The sequence below is a fragment of the Equus przewalskii genome, chromosome 14, assembly GCF_037783145.1.
Source record: "Equus przewalskii isolate Varuska chromosome 14, EquPr2, whole genome shotgun sequence".
In the NCBI taxonomy this organism is placed as follows: Eukaryota; Metazoa; Chordata; class Mammalia; order Perissodactyla; family Equidae; genus Equus; species Equus przewalskii.
Genome location: NC_091844.1, coordinates 34,321,588 through 34,348,797, shown reverse-complemented (window position 1 = coordinate 34,348,797; position 27,210 = coordinate 34,321,588). Strand labels below are relative to the sequence as shown.

Here is a 27,210-nt window from a genome sequence, read left to right as displayed (position 1 = left end):
GTTTCAAATGGACCGTAATGAATCAAACTTCCTTAGATCCATGACAATTGCAAAGTATCTTTGCCATTCCTCCCATCAAGAGGCGGAGGCTGTTTCCCCATCCCTTGAATCTGGCTTGGGCTGGTGACCTGCTTTGACCAAGAGAATGCAGCAGAACTGGCTTTCTGGGATTTCCATGCCCAGACCTGCTTTCACTCTTGGAATCCTACATTAACATTAAAAAGTCTAGCCCATCTCTGTGGACAGAAAGGCCACATGGGGAGAGGAAGACTCTAGAAGATGAGAAACCACGTGGAGGGAGAGGCCACATGGACAAGCACTGAAACACTCTAGCTCTGGCCAACACCACGCAGAGCAGAGATAAGCAGGCCCCTCTGAACCCTGCCCAAATTCTTGACCCACACGATCATGAGCAATCACATAGTGGTTATGTCAAGTCACTAAGGTTTGGCATGATTTGTTACATGTCAGTATACAACTGATATACAAGATAATTTTTACTGTATTGTCAATGCTCAGAACAACCTTCTGAAGTAGGTATTGTACCCATTTCACACTGAGGAAACTGTGGATCAGAATAGACAGATATTGAATGTAAAGACTGCTCCACAAACCCCTGAACTGACAAGGCAATCATAATTGGCAGTAAAACCATGAAACTCTCCCTCCTCATCAAGGAGTACACTGAAGAGAAACTTTCTGTATAAAAGTATGGTTCTGCTTCATGCAATAAATCAGAAACCCCCAAATGTTTCCAATAAATCTCTGTCATTTCCCAGTAAGCTAAAAGCCTATTGCTAGGTCTTGGAGACTGCAGGCTCCAGCCTAACGTAAGTTCTGGGAAGACCAAAACCATTTGGATTCTAACAAAATTTTTAGTTTCTCATATTGATGGAAACGAGACTCGAGTTTGTATCAAGCATTATACAGTAGCCTTTTGATGGAGTTGGGCTAGCTCGTAGAGTCTTAGAGCTGAAATGAAGCTCAGAAGTCATCTGGTCCAAGCCTCCAATATCATGACTAAAGAGTTGAGATCCAAGAATTAAGTCCACCACAGCAGCAGGGCGAAGCCAGGTACCTGATTCCCAGTCCACTGAGCACTTGCCATGGGCACTAGTGTAGGATTCTCGACTTCCAGAATCTTGGAAAGAGTAACTGATTACATTTCTCTTTACACCATAGCTTCTAGTTTTGTTAAATTGCATATGTTGTCGTTTAAGTTTAGATCTAAAGTCTTTCACAACAGAAAGCATCTGCTTTATTTATTTTTTAAAAACAACACCAGGATGACTTTTAAAGTAACATAAAGAAAAGTGCACAGAAAGGACGGAATGGCATTTGATCAGATGAAAGAACTATTTAATTGGGCAATATGAGCTCAATTCTGAATTCATTATTTATGATGCTTATTGACATTTGAAGTGAGTCACCAATGTTACCTTCTTAGCATAAAATAAGTGACTTGGAGAAAATACCATGCAAGCCACAGAACATCTTCAGGATACATCAAATGGGAGCAGAAAAAAGCAAAACATCCTATCATAGACCGGTTTTGTTTTCATGATGTTCATCCTGCTTCATTTGCACATCTCTTAGCAGCACAATTTAAAAACAAAGGTTGTATTCCCAAAGCTAATTTTGTTAAAATATGTTATTCTGTTTTTAGATGAAGAAGTCTTGAGAAGTGAAAAGCAAACAAACAACAACAAAAACAGCTTTGTTGGCTCAAGGACTAGGATTGACCAATGGAAAAACACTGGAGTTATTTATGCTAGTCCTGTGGTGCATATGTATATATTGCCTTGGGCTCTACCTCCTACAATTGAAATGTTACTGCATGCTTCGAGTATTCCTGTCTCATCTCCTGAACTAGATCAAGCTGAATGAGAGTAGAGGCTGTAACTTAAATATATTCCTCCACGATGCCTACCAAATTGTAAGAAGGAGAAAATTTGCTAAAAGAATATAAGTAATGTTTAAAGTTTGTTGCTCTCTTTCTCTTTCTCTGACAGAAGCTCTTCTCTGAAGAAAGAAATCAAGGAAAAACACAAGCTTAAGTGAGAGAACCAGGAGTTAGAATGGAAGCAGCCCCAGTGGCCTCTGCATTTTAACAAGAAGCAATGTTAGGTACTGAGGCATACGTGATCATAAAGGGCTCAAGGGCCAATCATAACTTAGATATATATGTTGTAAATTTGGGGAGGTGGGGTGTTACCTTACTGTAGCCATACTTTGTGATGTCAGTGGAGAAGGAGACATTTTTAGGTCGGCAGCAGTTAGGGAGCACTGCATTGCAAAGTCTAGATTTACGACGTGACCGCCAATTCTACATTTTGGGTACTATCGAGTCTGACATAGCTCCTTAACTACCCCTATGTGACCCAGGAAGGAGACAGAGAGAAAAAGAAAGGAGAGGCGTTTACTTAAATTAGTTAAATAATGCACACAAAGTTCACAAATGGGACTTTCTTTCTGCTCTCTAGTGTGTGCCAGAAATGCCTTCTGTCTACCTCCATCACTTTTTTTTTGTTAGATATTTGCTCTTCTACCAGAAAGCCTTTCTATTGACAAAGTAACAGAAGAGTAAATTTTAACTTGAAGTTTTTCCATGAAGCAGATGTCTTCTCTTGTGAGAATTGGCATATTTTTACCCTCAGAATGATCTCTGCTTTCACATGTCTAATTAAATTTTAGAGGTCCCTTGCTTAAATAAAGATTTATTAGCTGTTAAAGTTGTAGCATAATTCTTCTGCCACCTATATGCTATCCTTGAACATATTTACAAGCAGACTAGCTTATTCACTATAAAAATATGGGTGATTTAATGCTGTTATGTTATTGATGTCAATTACCAAAATTCAGCTTCACAATAGAGCTTTCTGAAGATATTGTTACTTGACTTTCAGACTGTCAATGTGCTTGAAGAAAAAGAGTCTGTGAATTTCAGCTATTAAGTGTTTGGACTAGTTAAACTAATGGAGGAGATCAGCAGGTCTGGAACCTCTAAAGCAGCGCCCATGCAAGGTTACAGGCGGTTCCCCGTACAAAAGTGGTCAGGGCCAGCCCGGTGGCGCAGCGGTTAAGTGCACACGTTCTGCTTCTGTGGCCCAGGGTTCGCCGGTCGGATCCCGGGTGCAGACATGGCACCACTTGGCAAGCCATGCTGTGGTAGGCATCTCCCATATAAAATAGAGGAAGATGGGCAGGATGTTAGCTCAGGGCCAGTCTTCCTCAGCAAAAAGAGGAGGATTGGCAGCAGACGTTAGCTCAGGGCTGATCTTCCTGAAAAAAAAAGGAAAATAGTCATGTCACTGAAAAGCCTCGATGTGGATAAATGCCTGGGTACTGACACTCCTGTGCTTGTTTAGTGAGACACGCAAAACTACTAGAAAGATTGTAATGTTTTGCAAAATACTTCCGTGAACCAATAGCCTCAACATCTTCCATATTTTTTCTGGGATTTTTAGCTGTAACTTTGCCAACCCTAAGTTTTGGCAACATTCCTAAAATATTCAGAATTAAATTAAATTTGGCAATATTTGCAAGCTTACGAAGTCCTGTTTAACGAGGACATTTCTAAGCATGGATTGCATTGTGCCTATTTCTCAGCGGAGTTACTCAATCTAATCAGACCTTCAGATTCAATGCAGTGAACCCAACGAAAATCCTCGCTGACCTCAGAGTTGAAACATCCCTTGCAGACAAAATCAGAACACCCTGGTCTAAGTAGGGACATTAGGCAGAAAAAAGTGTGTGTTTAGTTACTTAATGATCTGGAATTCTTTGAAAGATGTAACTTCAATTTTCTAATTTAAGGGAAAGAAGAAACTTTTTCAAGCTTCATTTCTTAAATCCTCAGAACTTTGCTTCAGATGTCTCCTAGGCAAGACCAAATTGTATAGATTATATTCAGGGGAAGTTGAAGGTCAATGGATTGGCATTCTAATAAAAAAAAAGAAAAAAGAAAGATGATAGCATTTGAGAGTTATGATCCAAACGGCCCTTTTGGATCCTGTGGTACTACAATCCAAGGACTGGGAAGAAAAGTCCTTCCAAATAATTTTCATAAAAATACCTGCCCACGTATTTCCTTCCATCATAAAAGCATTCCAGTCTTTGAACAGCAATTTCATATTATCTCATGACTTTACTGTAGGTTTAATAAATACAATTTCTTGCACCTTTGGGGTTCACATAAAATTAGAGGTTTTGTCTCGTTGTGTTTATTCATCTGCAAACACACATAAAAACAAACACTTTGTGTGCATCTGCCTTAGCCAGGGGAGAACACACACACGTTGTTTTTCAAACTAACATCAACACGCATACCATTTCCATCTTTACCGATTCATTTGCGGGCCTAAGAATCTCACATGGTAGTGTATGGGCTAGGACACATTAGCCCTAAAAAAATCAAAACTATTAAGAAGGAGTAATCGTGACTTTTTTTCTTCATCTTGTCTCTCATGGCAACATGCATTGTCTTGATGCCCCACATAACACACAGGTGTCGGAGGTTTCAAGAATAGAAAGTCAAGGTGAAGTCAACCCAGATCTCATGAACCTGCTTGAAAATTATGAGCTGTCCTTTTGGAGATTTTATCATGTTTCTTCCTTTAAATATAATTTAAGACTCTAAATAAAGAGCAGCATCTATTAAATAAACACATTTACTTGTTTATGTGTATTCAATTTTTATTGCCAACTGGTTTTAAAATTACCAAAGATGCCACAGAGAAAGGGAGAAGAGAACTCAGGCTAAGGCTCAAGAAGCATCTTACACTCTATCGAGAGGTGGATTGTTAACATTGCATCTCGTTCAAAGGAAAAAAAAACCACCCACACAGTGTGTGAACACGTGTGTATGTACACACACTGAAACTGTTTAATCATTTTATTGTAACCTATTTTGAATCATAATAAAAATAACTATTAAAGAATCCTACAGGGGCTGGCCCACAGGTGTGGTGGTTGAGTTTGCACGCTCTGCTTCAGTGACGTGGGGTTTGCACATTAGGATCCCAGACAGGAACCTACACATTGTTCATCAAGCCATGATGTGGCAGCATCCCACATACAAAACAGAGGAAGATTGGCACAGATGGTAGCTCAGGGCCAATCTTCCTCACCAAAAAAAAAACCCTACCAAGCAGTGAACTCTTTATTTGGTTAGTTAGTCTTCAAGACTTATAAACATCTAGATGTTTGAATTTGGAAATACAGTTACCATAGACAGTTTAATTCTACAATTTTTAACACTATATGTATGATAAATTACCACATTCTATTTGGAACCACTTGACTAACTTAATTTGCTTGATTAATAATAGGAACAGACAATAGGACAATAATACATTTCTACAATACTTAAGATTAAATCATCTATATTTAATAGCCAAATAATTTATTATATTCTGTATTATTTCTTTAAAATATAGAGCACTGTTTACATGGAATTATTTAATATGAGCTATTAAAATGGAAGTTCATTTAGAATGTGCAATATGTCTTTCTTCTACTCTTACAAGTATAACATGGGTTTCCCTCACTAGATGAATCTGTTAAAATTAAGTTAAAAATCACAACAAAATGTTTTTGGTGGGCTCTCTCTCCACCTAGAAGAGAAAGAAATCCAAGTTTCTGTTAAAGTCATGCTCCTCATGCACCCCCTCTCTCTTGCACACATCACCTTGGGAAGGCTCCTGAGGGGGTCCCTCTGGAGCTCCTGGTTATAATCTGGCATCCAGCATTTTTCTCCTCTCCTGCTGTGATTCTCTCTGAAAACGTCTCTTTCAGCTGCCTTCAAGTGGCATGCACTTGCTGCTAAGCCTCCACCATTAGTGCCCATCAAAGACCTCGGTGATGCCAGTATGATACCACTAATGCCCTCCAAGTGTGTCCCTGCCTCTGATGCTACCTGTGACATCAATGAGGTAAGAGGGCCTTCCCGGTCTTTCTTCACTTGGCTGTAGGTTAGTCTACCGTTGCTTGAGCCCTCATATTTGCACTTGAATATGCTTTAACCTTGTCAGAACTTCCAGCCTTCTCGTGTTACACTCTCTTAAACAAACTGTTTTTCTATAGATTTACCAAAAAACAGATCCTTCTGAACTTATTTTTGTTTTGCTTTTATTTGCTCACAATTCCCTCTGCCTAGAACTTAAGCCCAAAGCTATGTGGGCCACCCCATAGGCTTGCTTTCCTCTCCCAAGCCTGGTGCCATTGGACAAAGCTTCCATGCTTTGGGGAATCTCTCTTCTTTTTTTTCTTAAAGACTGAATTACTGATATCTGTAACGACATGGATGAACTTTTTTTTCCTTCTTCTTCTTCTCCCAAAGCCCCCCAGTACATAGTTGTATTTTCTAGTTGTAGGTCTCTCTGGTTGTGGCATGTGGGATGCCACCTCAGCATGGCCTGATGAGTGGTGCCATGTCTGCACCCAGGATCCGAACTGGCAAAGCGCTGAGCCACCGAAGTGGCGCGTGCGAACTTAACCACTCAGCCACAGGGCTGGCCCCTGGGGATCTCTCTTCTTACCATCCAGTTGTTTCTAACAGATGCCTCCATCCCTTATGCACAGACTCCACTAAGTACATCCACACGTCCTATAAATTTGCCTAGAAAAGTTTCAGTCTCCAACGAAGATTATGAATTCAAGATAAAAACCCCTTTTGATACGTGTATTTCAAACAATACTCTGGATGTTCTTTTTTTAAAATTGAATATATTATTGGTGTTGAATTACTAGTAGACTTTCTTGAGCTTCATGAATGACATTGACCTACATCTCAAAATACCCTAGCCCATTTGATGATACAATGTCAAGGTATGGAAAGAACCTCCTATGTAACAGCTTGCATTTTCTCATTTTCTTCAGTTTTAAGGCATCTGGGTGTTTTTTTGTTTGTTTGTTTCTTTTCTTCTTCTTCTTTTTTTTTTTTCTTTGTTTTTACATTTTAACCTTTCTAAAATCAAAATATTTCTTTTTTTTGAGGAAGATCAGCCCTGAGCTAACTGCTGCCAATCCTCCTCTTTTTGCTGACGAAGACTGGCCCTGAGCTAATATCTATGCCCATCTTCCTCTACTTTATACGTGGGACGCCTACCACAGCATGGCTTGCCAAGCGGTGCCACGTCCACACCTGGGATCTGAACCGGCGAACCCCAGGCTGCCAAAGCAGAACGGACACACTTAACCACTAAGCCACCAGCCGGCCCCCTAAAATCAAAATATTTCTTTAAAACAATGTATACATTTAATGTTTGGGGTTTTATCTTGTTTTTCCTTGAAAACATTTGAGGATAAATCTTACAAATTGTTGCTTTGAGTTAAGGAAATACAATATATCTGGTTTTGACTATTTTTTGGGTTTTTTTCTTTGCTTGAAAACTATATTTGGCCTGAGATGTATCCAAACACACGTTATTTTTTTTGAGATTTTCTTTTCCCTTTTGCTGAGGAAGATTCATCCTGACCTAACATCTGTGCCAATCCTCCTCTATTTTGTATGTTGGTTGCTGCCACAACATGGTCACCAACGAGTGGTGTAGGTCCACACCCAGGAACGGAACCCGGGCTGCCAAAGTGGAACGAGCCAAGCTTAACCCCTAGGCCACGGGGCCAGCCCCCAAACACACATATATTAACAAACAGTAATACACTGTGGTTCAACCAAATAATTAAGGAAGTGACCTTTGAACCAGGTTTCAATGAATGTGACTGAGGAAACCTAATCAACTTGGTCTAAGATATTTTAACCCCTGAAGAATGCCTGGCTGCAGATGTGGAATGTGTAACTATAAAAGAATTGTTCAGAACTATGATGTATATTGTGGATAGATTATTATCGTGTGAGTCTACACAGAATATACATTATCCTTAGAATGAGTCAACAAATATTTTGTGTATGTTAGCTTGACTCTAATGTATGTTGACTGTTTAGAAGGCAGTGCTAAGTTATCAACATCACGTATGTGATCCCTACATGGGCCAGTAATCTTTGTCCTGTTACCTGGCTATGGGCTGTACCCTAATATCAATCATCTGTCTCTCAACTTTGCATTGTTTTTAATGGATTCCTGATAAAACAATGTGAATAAATTAGCATAAATGAATTATCACTATGGGGAAATAAAAGATATTCTCCAAGATCATTCCATAAGCAAGTTCTTCTTGATTTGGAACTGAGGATAGCAAATTGTCTTTTATGCTTCAAACTAAAAATGATGTAGACAGAACATTCTCTCAATACTTCATCAGCCTTGGCATCTTTGCCACTACTCATTCAGACACAGATCCCCTTTGGTCAATAGTGGTCACCTCTCCCTAACCTGGAGGGCATGGTGATGAAGTAGCTGGATTGAACCATATTGAATGATTCTTCTGATTTCTCAATTATTGAACACAATATCCAATTTGATTACCAAACACAGTGTCCAACGGTGTCATTGATGAAGGACACAATGAGAATATAGTCCCTCAAGATGTATAATACGGTTCTGGGAATACTGGACTCATAATGTGCCAGAATGTTATACCAAAACCTGTACCATATCGAGTTTAAACTCTTCCATCTTTATTTTTCCTGGCTTTATATAGACCACTCCAAATTACCAGGTCTCTTTCTAATTTGTAGTAAGTTTCCAAGAGCATCAATTTTTCTACTTTCTACTTTTTATCCAATCACATCACCTCAGCCTTTGAAGAATCTGTATCATCAAATGTAGTGATTACTAAACAATAGTCCCTGGAACAGCTGTTTAGAAACCAACTGGGATACTGGTCCATATATAGCTACCTATTCAATCTGAATACCCAGAGGTAGGGCCCATCCAGAAAGTACATCTGATTTAGGAACTACTGATTTAGTGAGACAACCAGCAATATACTTTATAGCACTAGTTGAATAGGGTAGCAATTTATTCCTACTCCTATAGGTAGTTGGTAGGATGGGTGCAAACTGCCCTCCTTGAGTAACCTAGAGACACAAGAACCAACTTCACAGTCACTGTCACTCTCTATTTCTGACTTAAAGCAATATTTCCTTCATGGGGACAAATAAGATTCCAACGCAAACAGGGTCTCACAGTTAAAACTTGGCTAAAAACAAGCAGATGCCAAAGACTCATCACTCCGAAGCCAGCCTCATCTGAAAGAAACCACCATAAAGACATCTGATGTTTTATTAGCAGCACTTTGCTCAGCCTCTTGTTAAAAAGCAGTTCTTTGCAGTAACCCAGTTTTAGCTGTCCCCTGGACTATGGCTTGAAACAAAGTTTGACATTATTTTTTCTAAGCCAAAGGGGCACTCCTAGCATCGACATATCAGACAAGACACCTGGTCAGGAGCACTGTAACTCATTTATTTCTCACTGAACAAGTTATTCCCCTCTCCTTTTTTGCTGGAATTGCTGTCCCTACATGCCATTCCCATGGGCAGCCTCCACCATCACAACACTCCACTCCTCGTATTGATAGGTCCATGTGCCAAGCAGCCTGAGGAGAAACATAGTTTGATATTCTAGGGGGCAATTTCTCTCCTTGGGGAAGGGCAGGCTTCCATTGCTCTGCCTTGCCTCATTAATGTGCCCAGCTAGGTCTCTTTACTGCTCTATTTAACTGTATCCACTCCAATATTGATCATATTGTTTGTAATGGTACATTTGCTGAGGAAAATGATGGTTATGCTGTAAAGACAGGGCAGTGTATAGGCTCTTGTGTCTATACAATTTAGCGATGCTATGGAGTCTGCCTCAAGTAAATGAATTGGAGGTGTATTCTGGATGAATGGTGATAGGAGCAAAACCAGATCCTGAGATTGAGAAGATCTAATGCGTCCTTCTATATTGGAAGCCAGAACCACTCTAAAGTAGTTGTTTCACATTTTGGCCCAAAAGATTTAATATTAAAGGTCTTTTATAATCTCTAAGTGGATACTCTGCAGTTTTGACGTAGGACAAAATGCCTGCATCATCACCTTTTTGCATTTTCTGTATTTTCAGTCTTTCTCATTTACTGTTTTATTTGGTATCTAGTAAAGTCAAGAATTTTGACAAATTGTTGCTTTGTTCTTTCTACTGAAAATTGCATGGGATTGTAATCTTTTGTAACACATGTCTATTTCTTTTGAAAGCTGATAATTGCTTTAATTGCATTCTTCTATATTCTAGTACTTCTGCTATTACCAATACCTCCTTGCCTGCCACATTTTTCCTATTTAACTCGGTTGCTCATGATAGTAAAGGAATTCATTTATTTCTTTTATAACTTGTTGAACTGAAGATGGGAGGATCATTGACTCAGTCAGGTTCCAATCAGGAGGCAAAAACTACACAGTAATTTGAACAAGGAACATTTAATGAAAAAGATCGTTAACTACAGGAGGGGATTGCCTACTAGCAGTAGGTAACTCTTCCCTACTAAGGGATAACATTACTGACATAGATAAAGAAAGCAGCCACCGGGGCTGGCCCCGTGGCCGAGTGGTTAAGTTCGCGCGCTCCGCTGCAGGCGGCCCAGTGTTTCATCGGTTCGAATCCTGGGCGCGGACATGGCACTGCTCGTCAGACCACGCTGAGGCAGCGTCCCACATGCCACAACTAGAGGAACCCACAACGAAGAATACACAACTATGTACCGGGGGGGCTTTGGGGAGAAAAAGGAAAAAATAAAAAAAATCTTTTAAAAAAAAAAAAAAAAAAAGAAAGCAGCCACCACCTCTAGGCCTGAGGCAGAGCGCCCAATGAATCCCTTTTTCCTTGAGGGCTGAGATCCAGGCCCAGTGGGAAAGCACAGAACCATGGTCACTGCGTGGCAGACAAGTTTGCTGCACCAGTGGAACTGTCTGCCAAGCTACCCTCTGGGGTGCGGGAGAAGCCACACAACATAACGGGGTAAAGATGATGAAACCTGCTGGTGCTGAGCACCACTGGTGTTGCGTGAGCTCCCAGACACCTTACACTGCAGGAGCAAACAGAGAACACACTGGAACCAGGAAGAAAAGCCCTTTCCTCTTCTAGTGCCCCTGCAGTGCCCTCAATAAATACTTTAACAATGTGCAACCTGGCAAGGAAGAAATGTTCCATTACCCAAAGCAGGGCAGTGAAGGGTGGATTTGGAGTGGGGAGGCAATAGTCTGATCACTGGCACAGTCCACTCGTTTGGCTACTCAGCTTCTGTACACACCCTTCTCCACACGATTGAACTTCTATACAACCACAGAACAAGTCTATGTTGTCACCTAACAGTATACAGCTATCCTTTATGGTTTCCCCAGGGAAGACGTTCTTACCCTTTCCCCAAAATGAAGAGACACGTATTCTCAACAGCCATTATACCCATCACCAGCTATATTAATTACTCCTCAAATTCAGTCACAGTCCCACTGAATATTCTGTCACCTAAAGACTAACTCTATTCTACAGCACATCTTCCCCCACATAGTATTTCCATGGTCATTACCCCTGTCCCTCCCAAGCGCTGACCTTTGCTTCCTGCCTCATCCAAGGTGACATGACCCAGTGATGCCCACCTCCCCCTACCGCTTTGTCTGCCACTTCCCACCCTCATCACTGCTGTATGCTAACGGCCGGCGCCTCCTAGAGAATGCCTTAAGAGGCCAGTGGAGTGGGATATGGATAACACGGGACATGGATGATAGGAAAAATTACACAAGTAATTGTTAAGTTTTATTTTTGGCAAGGAATTTCAGTCCCCTTTCCCAAATAGGGAAATTGGCCAATTTGAGTTTAACTCAGGTCTCTCCCATCCCTACCCTGTTAATGAGAACTGAGTGGCCCAAAATCAATGAGGAGCGGGATAAAGAGAAGCAGAGTCGATCATTAGCCCATGGAAAGTTAAGACTTAACTACACAATGTGCCTTTTCTTTATTCTAGCGCGTTTTCTCAATTGTTGCATATCGGTGATTTGTTATATTTGACCCAGAGGGAGTCTTGCAAGTCACACTGACCTATTAAAAGAAACTCAGCCTCCTAACAACCAAGAAACAGAGCTCAGGCCTGCTTTATTTCTCCACTTGCACCTCAATAGCAGCAGTGACCTTTGTCTGTCATACACCAACAGTGTGGAGGGCATCATATTTCTACTGACATCTCTGTTTGGCGTGTGAAGTTATTTCCAAAAAGCTTCATTTATTTAATCCTCCAGCTGTCCAGAACTCTTTATGGGTGACCATATTTAGCTTGCCCTTTACCCTTTGCCTTCTGAACTGAGCCAGGTCCTTGCATGAGGCTCCCAAAGGTGTAAGATCAGTAGGAGAAGAGAGTGGAAACTGGATGTCCAATGATACAGAAGTCAGCTGGTAAAGTTCCATAAAATTACTTTGGGGAGGAGCTGGTAGGAGAGATGCCACTGTGTTTTTATTTCTACTATCACAACACAAAATAATTAATGAGTAAAAAATACTTTTTGTTTAATAATTGCTGTTCTTCATTAGTGTGAACCAAGGGCACAGTCTATCTAAGACAATAACATCTGCACCCCATATTTCATTATCACCAAACTTCACATTTCACACAAAAGCATAACTAGCACAGCCTTGCAGCTTTAATTAGTTTCTGCCACAGCTGTGAAGGTCAGCCAATTATTGTGTGTGAAATTTCAATATGAAGTGGCTGAATTGAAGAGAGCATTGCAATAGTGTGGGATTCTGCAGTGCTGTAAATCTAGTATTTTGGAACCATTTTTTAAAACACAAGATAATGTAAAATAATCATCAGGTATGTATGGTTTCAAGCCTTACTGGTTAATTTAACGTGTGCTTTGTGGGGATAAAAACCATATAATTTCTGATTGTTTCTTAAATTCTCACTTATTACATTGTCATTATCTCCAACAAAACTGTTAAAGCTGAATCCATGTTTTTATGATTGACTTCTTTTAACTCACTTAGAACTCCCCTGGAACATTTGATCTAGGAATAAAGCCTGGCTTTACCAAATTTTACATGGTGGAAAGTTAAAAATACACACACATACTCACACACTCACATACTCACACATATATATTTCTTATAAATGTATACATACATCTATTTAAACACCATGTTTGACCCATAAAAATGTAGATGCATATTAATTGATTAGACCAACTTAAGTAAGTCATTTTACTTAAAAACTTGCTGAATTAAAAAATGTTTTACTGGGGATTCAATTTTATGAGACATTTGGAATTAGAAAGGATCTTGAAGCTCATCTGCTCGAGAGTCCTTTGCTTTACAGATGAGGAAACATCCCCAAGAATGATACTTGATTTAGTGAAGTCACACAGCTCCTTAGCAGTGGTGTCTCAAGTCTGATGCCCTCTTCTCATAGCTTTCCACAGGACTCTTTTACCATCACACAACGATTTAGATAAGACATACCACATGATGTATAAAAGCCCCAAATTTTGCTCAAGGATTTTTCCTGAGGTGTGAGGGCTGTTTGTTTTATTTTATACCTAGACATATATGTCATTTAATACTAATTTAAGCAAACAAATATATATTGAGCCATCCTCCAAGTAAGGCACCCTGCAAGGCATTCTAGGATGATTAAAATGCTCTCAGTAAGTTTACAATCCAGCATAGTAGATAAGACAAAGAGGAGGGGGAGGAGGAGGCTGCAGAATTAACAGAAACAGATCTATCAAATTGGAGGAGACTAAAGACAAGGCAGAGCTGAGGAAGGAGGCCAAAGGAGGAGACGGGAAGGAAGAAGACTGCAGGATGGTGAGCAGCATGCCTGGCCTCTACCCACTAGTTATCAGTAGCACCCCCCGCCCCAATCATGGCAATAAAAATTGTCTCCAGACTTTGCCAAATGTCCCCAGGTGGGGGTGGAGGGTTGCAAATTCACTTGCGAGCCACTGCTCTAGAATCTGGGTGCTAGACCATAAAGTATTGCGGGTCATGGAAGACTTCCCAATTCCAAAGAGAGGATCTGCTCCGGTCTCACTGGGATGCGTGATCCTTTGGTCCTTCCCTCACTTCCCAAGCTGCAGGCTGGGAAGGTGGCATGTGTTACTGCAGAGAGGCCTTGGAAGCTAAAAGCTGAACTGGGGTCACTGGATTTGATGATTTGGTGACCAATGGGACGAAGTTAGATTGCAATGGATTAAGGAATAAGTGAGTGTGATTAAGCAGTGAGCAAGCAGAGCAGCAGATGTGCACAAATCTTCTAAGAAGCTAAAAAGTGAAAGCAAGCACAGAAGTGATGTAGTACCTCCAGGGAATTGGAGGGTTCAGTACACTCAACCTCAGGAACTGTTGACATCTGGAGCCAGATGAGTCTTTGTTGGGGAGGGAAGTCCTGTGATTTTTTTAGGATGTTTTGCAGCACCTTTGGTTTCTACCCATAGACACGAGTAGCACCCCTCCCCTCGGTTGTGACAACCAAAAATGTTTCTGGACACTGTCAAATGTCTGTTGGGGGTTAAATCTCTCCTGACTGAGAACCACTGGGTTAGGGAGAGACTTTTGTTTTTTAATTTAAGGTAGAAAAAACTAAGCAAATTTTCAGGAACAGAAGAAAAGACAAGTAGAATGGGAGAGATTGAAAATGCTGGTGAGGACAAGGAAACTTGGACAGAGGGCCATAAAGTTGAAGAAGGTAATGACAGAGAAGGCCAAGAGTGCCTTGGATAGAAGAATGGACTTTCCTTCAGAGCAAAGAAAGAAAGAGAAGGTCCCTAAAGAGGAGACAGATGTTAAGATCAGTCAAAGCAGAGAGTCTTGATCATTTAAATAAAGTTGTAGATGAGCTTCACCTAACGATAGGATCTGAGAGTGGGGAATTCACTAGAAATTTGAGAAGTAAGCTGCAGGTCACTGCTTAGCTGAGATTAGAGAGTATACATTGTAGCAGAACCAGGAAGAAGGGTATCTAAGATGCCATATTTGTAGCTTATTCAGTTGACCTTTACCTGCCTGGGAGCAGGAGCAGAGAGCGGACACTTCCCAGGACTAGAAATTATCAGTAGAGGAACAGCAGAAGGACAAGTGGTCAAGGGAGATGAGCACAAGGTAGGCCACCTGTGCAACTATACATGAGGCACACACTAAGGTTAGAGGTTAAGTGCAGTCAAGAAAGGGACTGTAGCTTGAGAACTCAGGGAAGGCTCAAGGGATCATGCATCCAATGAAGTTAAAGCAGATTCTGTGTTTTGGAATTGGAAAGCCTTTCTAAGACCCATAATACTCTATGGTCTAGAATCTGAATCTAGGTCAGTGGTTCTCAAATGAATTTGCCACTCCCCACCCCTGCCTGGGGACCTTGGCAATGTTCGGAGACAATTTTTATTTTCATGATTGGGGCAGCCGGGTGCTACTAGCATCTAGTGGGTGGAGGCCAGGGACGCTGCTAATCACCTTACAACGCACTATACCGCCCCCACAATAAAGAATTATCTGGCCCATAATGTCAGCAGTGACCCTATCGAGAAACCGTGTTCTAGATTAAAACTAGATATCTAAAATGTCTAATTAGCTACTTAATGAAAACTCTTGGGAAATTTTTTTTAAAAATTAAACTGTAGAAAGTTCTTTTTATAGCCCTACTATACCTTGGCCTCAGTTTTTATAGCCTCTTGGAAAGAAAAGACCTGCGATTGCTTTTATTCATGCATTCATTTATTGTTTCATCCAAAATAAGTAATTGAGTTTTATTATGGGGACCATATTAAGCATTGGTAATATAAAAATAAGGTAGACATAAACAAGCATTAATTCAGAGAAAAGTATTGCTGCGGACTGAATTGTAACCCCCAAAATTCATATACTGAAGCCCTAACTTCTAACGTGACTATGTTTGGCCTATAAGGAAGTAATCAAAGTTAAATGAGCTCATAAGGATGGGGTCCTGATCTGATGGGACTAGTGTCCTTATAAGGAGAGACACCAGAGAGCTTGCACACTTCCTCTCTCTTGCTCTCTCTCTCCTGTCCCCCACTTGCACACAGGTCATATGAGCATGCAGATAGATGGTGACCACCTACAAGTTAGAAAAAGAAGCCTCACCAGAAACTGATCATGCTGGCATCTTGATCTCAGACCTCCAGCCTCCAGAACTGTGAGAAAATAAATGTGCATTGCTTAAGCCACTCAGTTGGGGTATTTTGTTATGGGAGCCCAAATAGACTAAGTATTTTTTCCTATTTGTTCATCTGTTTTTATCCCAAGACTTGTCCTATGCAAAAGGCCTTACAAGCCTTCCCACTCCAGCCTAACCCCTTTTCTTATTCTCCACTCGTCCCTCTACCTTTGGCAGGATGAGAAAGAGAAGGGACTTTGACATTAGGCAAACCTGATCCTAATTTCTAGCACCTAATCCAGATTAGGACTTAAGCCCGCTGAGCCATAATACCTACATTTATTAAAATAAAAATAACTACATTTCCCTGTAGGGATGCTATATGACAAGTGAAAGATCAGCTGAGAATGCCTAATATTGCTCTAATTCATGGCAGTCTCTCAATAGATAACAGCTTCTATTTTCTGTCTTGGGTCACAATTGTATTCAAAGGCTATTTTCAGAAATTATTTGGTTTGTTCTTCCTAACTATCTCGTTAGGCATGAATCTAAAGAAGTTCAAGTTTTCCCTCTCCCAAAGAATCCCAGAAAGAATTTTGAAAACTGGGAAATACCCATTCTCTAACAATTGAAACTCCAGTAATGAATTTCTGGTCCCATAACAAGCAGAGATGTGAGTACCTGACTAGTATCATAAAATGAAATAAATATGTTGTTTCCACTAAAAAAAAAAATCAAGTAAGTAAAATAAAGCCTAACTATGCTTATTTCCAGCATGCTCAATCACTTAAGCATTTTTGGTGATATCAAATGACCCAGGAATGTATCTGCAATCTATGTATTTATCAATTTCTACTTCACTACATGCTCATTTTGTGCCATGTATTGTGCTAGGCTGTTTACACCCGCTAACTTATTTAACCCTCATAGAAGGCCTTGCTTCATTAGCACATCTGGCTGGATTATGAAACAAGGGACATAAACCTCCATTTGATATTTATGATGACCCCTTCCTTCCTGTGACACATGAAGCTGTAGAATGCAGACCCCTCTCACGGGGATAAATAGAGTTACTGTAATGATTCCTGAACGTGCTGGATGGCATCTGCATCAAAGAATATGAGTCAGTTTCATTTGGCAGAAGATTATCACAAGTTTCAGATCAATTTTTCCGGAGATTTCTCCAGATTGTGTCTAGAACCATCTTATCTTCACCCTCTTTTGAATATCAACAAAGAAGACAAAGGGTCCCTTCAGGAGGAACTTTTCGTACTTTGCAGCTAATTAAAATATAAGCAGTCTGTCTGGTTCATCATCTGTAACCACACAGAGCCCTATAGTTGGGGGAAAGGGAAGGGACAGTCAATGCTCCCCTCTAACAAACAGGAAATGTGGCTACTATTGCTATGTGACCCAGTCAAGACACCTGATCTCTCAATTTACCCCTCAAATAGAGATCAGAGAAGAGACCACAGGACCTAAGAGTTGGGTGACAGGTACCCATCAATGCATGCTCTACTCTTTGCCTTCCAGGTTCCAGCTTCTAAATCTAAACTTTCTCTTGTCAGATGACACAAATTAGAAGTTAAAATCTTGCCTAAATGACCAGGGAGGGACGTACCTTGGCTTTTCCTAAAACAGTCTATCACCTTCAGCTATCCAAGACGGCAGGAACCACCCTGGCAGAGACTCACAAAATCTTTAGACTTTTACTGAACTCATCATTTATTCTCTGGGTTCACTGATACAAGCTGCACAGGGCAGGGATTTCATCTGTCTTTGTCACTGCTATATTGTCAGTCCTAGCAAGGTGCTAGGCACATCATAGACACGCAAGAAATATTGTTATGGAAGGAAGACAAGGAAGGATGGAGAGAGGAAAAGAGGGAAGAAGGAAGAAGTTATCCTAGACTCTAAACAACATGGAGAAACACAAAAAATGTAGGACGCTGGACTTGCTCTTGGTATCAAAATCCAATACTAAACTTGGAAGGAATCTCATGAATGTTACTGAGCTCAGCCTGTCATTTACCGAGGTTCTGAGAGTCAAGTGGTTTCCCATGGTCACTTGCAGGTTGTAGCAGAGATGTCCTGGCCCTTGTCCAAGAGCCTTTCCCTTATACTGTGAGGCCTCTAGTGAGAGCTTCTGGCCTGTGTCAACATTCTCTATGTTTTCAAACAGCAAAGTGCACTTCTCTTAGAACCATTAAGTAATATATGACGTACTTATTTATTTATTTAATGTAATAGATTGACACAATCAGTTTTGGTGTTTAATAATGGAGCATTTCCTGTTTCTGGTGTGTATGCATGGGTTTGTGTGTGCATGTGTGGGTGTGTTTTCCCTTGCAATTTAAAGAAGAGAGCAAGATATAATGTCTATAGGGGTTTCTTTATCCAAGTAAAATGATTTTAAAGTAATTCAAGGACTCAAATTCTTCACAGTGTCCTCATATTAAAGAAAGTGTCTCTAAGGTTTTGGAATTGATACAGCAGTGACATTTAAAGAAATGTTATCGAGATTTCAAATCCTGAAATGTGCTCTGTGCACACTGAATATTGTGACAGAAGAAATAATCTTCTAATTTCCAAGTTTAATGCCATGCCCGTGAATTAGGCCAATCAGGGTTTCTCAGGAGACAGCAAGTGGACAACTGCCAACCTGGAAAGGTGAGCTGCTGAGGCTTGATGCCAAAACAAGAAGAAAGACATTCCACGGTGAGGGGCTGCACCTTCAAATAGGGGACGAAAGGGCCCACAGCCAGCCCTTTACAACCTCACCTTGCACCGGGGTCAGAACTGAGAGCTGCTTCAGGGGTAGTTTCCAAAGAGTATAATATCAAGAGTTTCAAATTTAAAATGTCATGTTACATTTACACAGTGCTTTTAACTTCTGTAAGTACCTCCGTTTTCTGTTTATTAGTGTCACATCCTCCTCCCCACCACAAGGACTGGAATGCCCTATTTTGTGTCTATTTTTTAGATAAGGCAACCCAGGTTTAGAGGTTAGATGATCTCTGAGCCAAGAGTAGAAGTCTGTTTCTTGAAACCCAGTCCTATGGCCTTTCTACTTCACCTAGAAAGAACTTTTTTTGAGGGGAAAAAAGGTAATGCTAAAAATTAAAATATAGAAGCAAAAATAATGGAAGAAATGGAAAACGATATTCTTACTAGTTAATTGGTTACTCACTACTGTAAATATGGACAAAGATAGCAGAATAAATAAAATCCACAGGTATATAAGACTGCCGTGGTAGAAAGATGAAACCACTCTCACAAAGCTATTTAAAGAACCAGCAGAGCTAATATATTGTTAAATTATAGCTGATTTGAGTTACGTGTCCTCTGCCTCCCTCAGCAATCCTTTGGATGGCAGTTCTAAGGGGTGGTGAAACAGACACAAGGATCAAAGAGGCACAGGTTTGGAATAAGTGGCCTCCAGATAATTGAGAGCTGACTTCCTGTGATCTGACTAACTGGTTCCTTCCAGCAAGTAATAAACAACTTTCTGGAAACCATTTTTCCATCACTTGGAAAAACACCTTTCAAGGATCTCTCTAATACAGTGGTCTAGCCCCTGGGATTCAATATTTCAAGAAGTACCTTTAAGCCAACTAAACCTCCAGAGATTTTTCTGTTTTCACTCAACTCTTGTTTTAGTTCCAATATTTCTAGGAAAACATGGATTGATTTACTGTGGTAAATTACGAGATGTTTTTAACGTTGGATGCAATATATCTGATTTGTGATCTCCAGGCCTCAGATGTTTTATAGTGGAAGTTAAAAATGTACACCGTAGCCTGGCACAGATAAGCTCACCTGTAAGCCCAGAAAAGCCTCCACTAGATGTGTTACTTCTCTTTTCACACCTTCTGACTCCACTCTCCCTGATTCAGTCATGATCCACATCAGTAACTTAGCGATGCATGATTTCAAATGGCTGATTCCAGACTAGTCATGAAGCAGTCTAAGTGTCATTCTGAAAGGAACAGACGCCAAGAGCTTGATGGAGGCTGCTTATACACAAAGGCAGAAAAGTATGCCTGATGTGTCTAAAAAAAGCAAAAAGGCCTAAACTTCAAAGCTTCATAGTTGCGTGTTGAGATGTCTTTCCTGCAAGACTGTAAGATCTGTGAGGTCTGTGTTGTTCTACTCACCACTGAATATCTGGTGCCCAGCCCTGCACCCAGCACATGGGAGGTGCAGAGTACATATTTGTGGAAGGGATGAGTAAGAGGGTGACCAATGAGTCATGAGGAGGGAGAAGCACAAGTTCAATTGGAGTTATCAAAGTGGAAAGCTGTATTTCTCAGCTGCTTTTCTCTTTCCTTTTTAGTATTGTTTGCAAATTTCAGTAAAACTCATTGTCAGTTTTATGAAGATGGGCTGAACTGCACGATCATCAACTGTGGCCTGTTGACTCTGTTTCTAAAGACAACAGGTCTCCCACAACTAGAAGGACCCACAACAAAGAATATACAACTATGTACCGGGGGGCTTTGGGGAGAAAAAGGAAAAAAATAAAATCTTTAAAGACAACAGGTCTTGGGTTTAAGCTCCACATAGATAAGTTAGTGTCCTTCTGCTTTACAGCCAGAGACCCAAATTATATTTGTGATAAACTCTCTTGCTGGCTGTTAGTTTTCTAATGTCTCACAGTCTGCAAGGAAAAGTACTTTCTAATCTCTAATCCTAATTCTCCTTGTCACAATCTGAATCCATCTCCATTCTGCCCTGGGTGCAGTCAGAGGACAACTGTTCAGTAACTTTCATCCCTGTTTTTGATGTCTCTCTGGATCAGTTACCTTTTGCTATGTAACAAACCACCATCCTTAATGGCTTAAAATAACCATTTTGTTTAGTTCACAATTTTGTGTATTACCAATTTGTGCTGGGCCCAGACTGGGGTTCTTCTGGACTAATCTGGGCTTGCCTGTTCTTGAATGGACTTACATACATATCTGGGGGTCTCAAATGGATGCCTGGTACCTCTCTTTGCAAGGTCTCTCATTCTCCAGAGGCTAAGTCAGCCTTGTTCCTATGGTGGCAGAAGGTAACAGACGCTGTGAAAACTCTGAATGTTAGTTGAGATCTCATGTATAATTTCTGCCACTGGGCCAGCCCAGATTTAAAGGGTAAGGAAATAGATTTCCCTTCCTGATGGGCAGAATTTGTGACCATTTTTGCAATCTATCACACCATTCTAGACTCCCTTCAGTTTTGTTAGCATCATCCTGTCTTGTCATTTTCTCCAAAGAAGTCCTTTTCTGTTCATTTTGGATCCAATCTCCAGACTCCACATCTATCTCACTCATTCATGCCACAAATATCTATTGAACACCTACTATGCCTCAGTATCTATGCTTGGCTCAAAGTCCACCAAAGCATGATTCTTACCTTTAAGGAGCTCAAGGCTAACGGATCAAGAGGATTCAAATAATGAGGAACTATGTTCTAATGAACAGAAGAAGGTATCCTCGGAAGGATACAGGAGCATACGGCAGGACCATTAAACTCATGTCCGACATTAAACCAGAAAAGATTCCTGGGAAAGGCAGTACTCGAATGAGCAGGAGTCTTTTAGACCAGTGCTACTTAAAGTATGGCCTGTCAACTAGTGGGAGTCTTCAAACTGTGTGTTACTGGTCTAGTATGAGATAAAATTAAGAGTTTGGGAGCTTTTATAGCAATTTGGTATTGCTGTGAAGTCCAAGCATGAGATTTTGAAAAAGTATTGGTCTGCAACAAATTGAAATTTATTGTTTTTTTTTTTAAAAAGATCCTTTATTAGAGATGGTCTGAGAAGCTGTAACTAGGTGACAAAGGGTGGAAAAGTATCCCAGGTATGTGTGTGGTAGAGTGAATATAGGCTCCCCAAAAGAGATCCAGGTCTTAACCCCTAGAACCTGTAAATGTTATCTTATATGGAAAAAGAGTTTTTCAGATGTGATTAAATTAAAGTTCTTGAGATGGGGAGATTATCCTGGATTATCTGCGTGGGCACTGAATGTAATCACAACTGTCCTTATAGGAGAAAGGCAGAGGGAGATTTGACACTGACAGAAGAAGAGAAGGCAGAGATGGGAGTGATGTGGCCACCAGCCAAGGAACGCAGACAGCCACCATAAACTGGAGGAGGCATGGAACAGAGTTTCCTCTGGAGCCTCAAGAGGGAGCATGAACCTGCTGACCCTTGGTTTTGGACTTCTGGCCTCCAAAACTGTGCGAGTCAATTTCAGCTGTTTAAGCCACTAAATGTGTGGTAATTTCCTACAGCATCCTTAGAGAACTATTACAATATATGAAGGCAAGGAGGCATGAAGCAACATGATACATTCAGAGATCTATAAGAAGATGGAAAATGACTGGAGTCAAATATACATGTAGGGAGGAATAGCAGAGATAATGAGAAAGATAGAAGCAGGGACTGCAAAGACCAAGGATCCTAACTTAATCCCATTCGGATAATTAATGAGAAAGAATAATTAACAAAATGGACTTTGGAAACTATTCACTTCCCAGTTGGCAAGTGTGTCTATATTCTACATAGATCAAAACACAGAGGAATATTGTTCTTTGAACTCAATTCAGGAAAAAAGAGTTCAGCTTGCATGAGTCTATAAATTCAAAATAAGGTGGTAATTGATATGTACCCTAAGCTCAGCTTTCTCAGGAGAGGAGAACTGGCCAAATTTGGTGAAAAAAGTGAGGAATTCAGATTATTTACCTGGTTCATAAGTAGTGGATGCTATAAACAAGCTACTGAGCTGGTAAAAACAAATCTCTGAGTCTGCATAGCCTGAACGACACATGCATACACATGAGCAAACACAACTCATACACAGACACTTACACACACATTGCAAAACCAACCTACCACACTAACCTAAAGGGAAAAGGAAAACCATTAAGAGAAGAGTGAGGAGAGACTGAGGACTGGCAATTGCTAGTGACATGTTTACTAAATATGCTTTAAAACATTAAACATAACATCGGAAAGCAGAGGAGCCAAATGGTTGGAGAAGCCCACTGATTATAATTCAGGTTAGGTCTCTGATCTGCTTTCTCAGCACTTGGCTTCACAACTGGAACTCAGCCAAATGAATCTGCATCTCTGGAGTCTCCAGGCAACTCCCAACTTGGCATTTCTGACACAGGAGAGCTAGCCAGGAAACCCCTCTTTGGAGGGGAACCATTGGCCAGACTCACTCTATCAACATCCAGACATCGTAGTTAATTACAAACACACAGGACCAACCTGACAACCAGCTCTGCAAGTAGCAGACACCAGCCTTCCCCGGGGAACTGGCTTGGCTCCAGTGAGTACTCCCAGTGACAAGAACCCTTTTAAGCAAGACACTCCAAGGGCTCAGCAGATTGCGACAGGTTTTGTATTGCCATGTAAAGACATTCTCCTACGCCACTACTTCCTCAGAAATACCAGATTTCTATTCAGAGATGGTGAATGGAAATCCGCGGCAATAAGATTGTATCCAACATTAAAAAAAAATACAAATGAGTTCCTGATCACATCCCTACTTCCCACCATTTGGCATTAAACTCTTTTTAGAGAAGAGCCTAGGAAAAAGGAAATTGGTAAAACCCTTGACCCATGACTCAGGTGTGTGGGAGGAAATAGTTTGACTCAGAAGGCTCTTTTGACATTTTCCAACAAGAAGTTATTCAGCAGGAAGGCTGGAAATTTGGCCACAAATGTTAAGATCTAGGCAATGAATTAGTCAAATGCTTTAATGGAGAACCCATTTGTACTTGACATTAATTTAGGTCGTCTGCCAGAGGGCCAGACTTCTTGGAAAAGCTGGGACCAGGAGAATGGAGTGCTATGCATTTGGATACTGACCGACTAAAGCAACTGGATAAATGCAGCCTGATTTCCCCCCACCCATCGGTGTGATCCTGGCACTTGTACTTATGACAGGAGAGTCATTTTGACGGTAAATGGCAGGATTAATCATATCACTCCAATTGCCCCCACCAGTGAGTGACACACCAACAGCCATGACTTGGCCAAAGTCACTTGACTCAACTGAGCCAGAGCATTAAGCCAACGTTCTAGGTGGAGTTTTTATATCCCTAAGACAATTCTACCATTGTGCAGCTTGCCACCATAATGTGGAGCTTGGCTCTTAGGAAGAGTTGATTACAGCCAATTTTTTTCCTGTTCTAGCACATTTATTTGCATCCCTTCAACAACTTATTGTGCTACATTCAACTAGGTAAGAGCTTTATGCTTTAACTCTGGTCAGATGGTAGAGAACTTTCTATATCTATCTTTCTCAGACAGAACCATATGTGGACTTCCAACTGCTTTTTCTGTTGAAAAAAATGTGTATTTCTGTATCAGAGAAAGATTCTTTATCCCGAAACCACAGCATCATCACATTCCAGTAATCCTTGGTGTGTCTTACTTGGAAAGATTTCTCAAGTAACATTTTCCCATTTGTATTCCATTGTCCTTTTACATGCTGTCCCTTTGAAGCTTAGATCCTTAAACCGTGTGCACATCTGTCATGCATAACCCTTCCTCTTAAGCATTCCAAAGGTCTGTGGCAGCATACCAATCCTCCTTCCCAGGTCCACACTAGTCCAGAAGGAAATCTGTGCCTAGAAAGAGAATAGCCCTAATAGAATGACCTTTACTGAGGCTTGACATCTGCTACCTTGTAAGCTTCTTACACACTCAGCCTAATCCACCTGGAGGCTTTTCTGCTTGATGGAAGGTGATAAAAAAGCTGTTAGACTGTAAGCCTTGTCTTAGATTCAAAGCATGTAGGCTGCTTGAGATTCGGAGGCTTAGGGCAGACAGAGGGAGAAATATTTCTTAGTTCAGGTGCAATTCTCAAGATGCTTATTAGGATGAACTCTAGTGTAAGAACAACTTTATTGGTATGAAAGTCAAGGCAAGGCTTCCTAATAGGAAGGAGGCTCCCAGCTTCCCAGCATTTCAGAGGAGCTAATGTAATGGTGATCATAAAACTTGCCTCGCCGACAAGAACCAAGAAGCCCAACTCTAGAAATTTACAATCCACAGAGGATCAACAGCTTGTATTCTGGATATCTTAAAGGTGAATGCTCTCAAACACCCAACCGTCTGTGGTGATGAAAACCTGGACACTCATGGTTATAAATAATCCAGGCTGTTTCTTACAGCAACTAAGGCTAAGGCCTAAATTCCAAATTGAACTGGCTTCTTGATTTATACCCTTGGCCAAGAGAAGAAAGCTCAGAGACAGAGCTTCTGAGAATAACAAAGGCATGTCCCCCAGGAGAGAGGGAGACTTTGAGATAAGTTCCCGAAGAGCTGATCCCCTGAGTAACACGATAATTGCTTCTCAGATCACAAAGTGAGATGAAAATATGAACTATGTTGGAAGAACTAAAAAAGGTGAAAATGTTATTGTACTATGAAAGAATTTTTTTTCCTTAGGCAAGAAGTGGGATTCCTAACTCAGCAAACTCACTTCAAAGGAGAATTATTTATAGTCTGCAAGGAAAGAAAAGTTTGTTCCATTTTAATAAATTTTTGGTGTTGAAGAATCAGGAATGTTTGAAAAATATTTGTCCTTTGATAAACTGCTTACATTTTTTCTCTCTCATATATTCCTGGTTAGATTAGAGAACTATAGATATATCAATGTTGATTTTACAGCAAGTATGAGATAAGTAGGTCTCATCACTGCCGACATCACCAGTTCTGTGGCCTTTAATATATTCATATATTTGAATCTTAGAAAACCTGTCTTTCAGGGAGAGAAGTGGGTGATGTATGTAACATCCTCACAATAATAATAAAATCTCCAGCCATATTCATAGCAGAAAGGGGATTATTTTAGCCTCATTTCAGTCGAATATAATGGAAGATTAAGTGACTTGTGTAAGGTCACACAGATAGTAAGGATTAAACTGGAATTCCAGATTCCTAATCTCATGCTCTCTCTAGTACAATATGCTGCCTTTAGTCTGAACCCTAAATGGACCACATTTCAGAAAAGCTAACAATATCCGTAAATGTCATTGTGGGTAACTGATTTATTTTACCCAATTTCAATTCTTCCTGAAAGAGATGTCTGTATTTGCCAGGAGCTAAACTAGTGGTCGTTTTCCCCAACTGGCAGGAACATGGCTCCCCTGAGTTGCTAAGTTTAGGCACATCGAGATAAAGCGGAAGGATGTAAAGTTATACTGATTTTATATCTCCCAGTTGAGATAATGCTTCTGAGAATGACTCAGAATTGAATAAATTGAACAAGTGCAATTTCGGTTAATTTCTTTCTCTCTCTTTTTTTTTTGGTGAGGAAAGTTTGCCCTGAGCTAACATCTGTGCCAATCTCCCTCTATATTATGTGGGACGTCACCACAGCATGACTTGACAAGCAGTACTACTAGGTCACCACCCAGGATCCGGGCCTGTGAACCCCGGGCCACGGAAGCGGAACGGGCGAACTGAACTACTATGCGACTGGGCCGGCCCCTTGATTAATTTCAAAGGATAAAGAAGTGTACTATATTTTTTTCCTGAATCAAAAAGATAAAATCAATTGGGGCAAAATGAAGATCCTATTCTAAGATATACTCAGCTTTATATTTATCTGCCAAATTTCAAGAATAAATATGCAGAATAATTTGAGAAATCTATGCATGTGAATGATCCTTGTACTGGAAAGATTCATAGATAAAAAACCTAAGACTATTTAAAACATAGAATTGCATTAATGTAAATTAATCTATTATAATAGCCTTGGCTAACATTCTTCCAGGCTTACCACGTGCCAGGCCTTGTGCTAAGAGGGCATTATTTCATTTCATCTTCGCACCAACCCTATGAGGAAAGAACTAGAATCATCTCCAATTACAGACAAAGAAACTGAGGTTCCCTGAAGTTAAGTGACATGTTGGGGACACCTGAGGTAGGAAGGAGCAGAGAGGGGATTGAAAGCCCCATGTGTACTCACCACATTTTGCAGATGATATTCACCTTTATCCATTTCTCTTTCGATCATTCGTCTGTGTCTATAATTGAGTTTCTGGCACCATGCTAGGTGCTAAGGATGCAAAAATGAATGAGACGCCATCACCTGTTGCCAAAGCCTTCACAACTCAAGGAGAGTGACATATGATCAGAGAGAGTCCAGAGTGGAGAGACAGTGAAGAAGGAGG

General features: G+C 40.6%; 1 long non-coding RNA gene across 1 annotated transcript; it reads right to left on the bottom strand.

Annotated features, from left to right (window-relative positions):
• Positions 1-1,337: 1,337 nt before the first annotated feature.
• Positions 1,338-27,210, bottom strand: LOC139075743 (uncharacterized). The gene is made up of 2 exons (XR_011526494.1): positions 27,006-27,210; positions 1,338-3,282 (listed from the first exon to the last, which is right to left on the bottom strand). It is a non-coding gene; the product is annotated as an uncharacterized lncRNA (long non-coding RNA).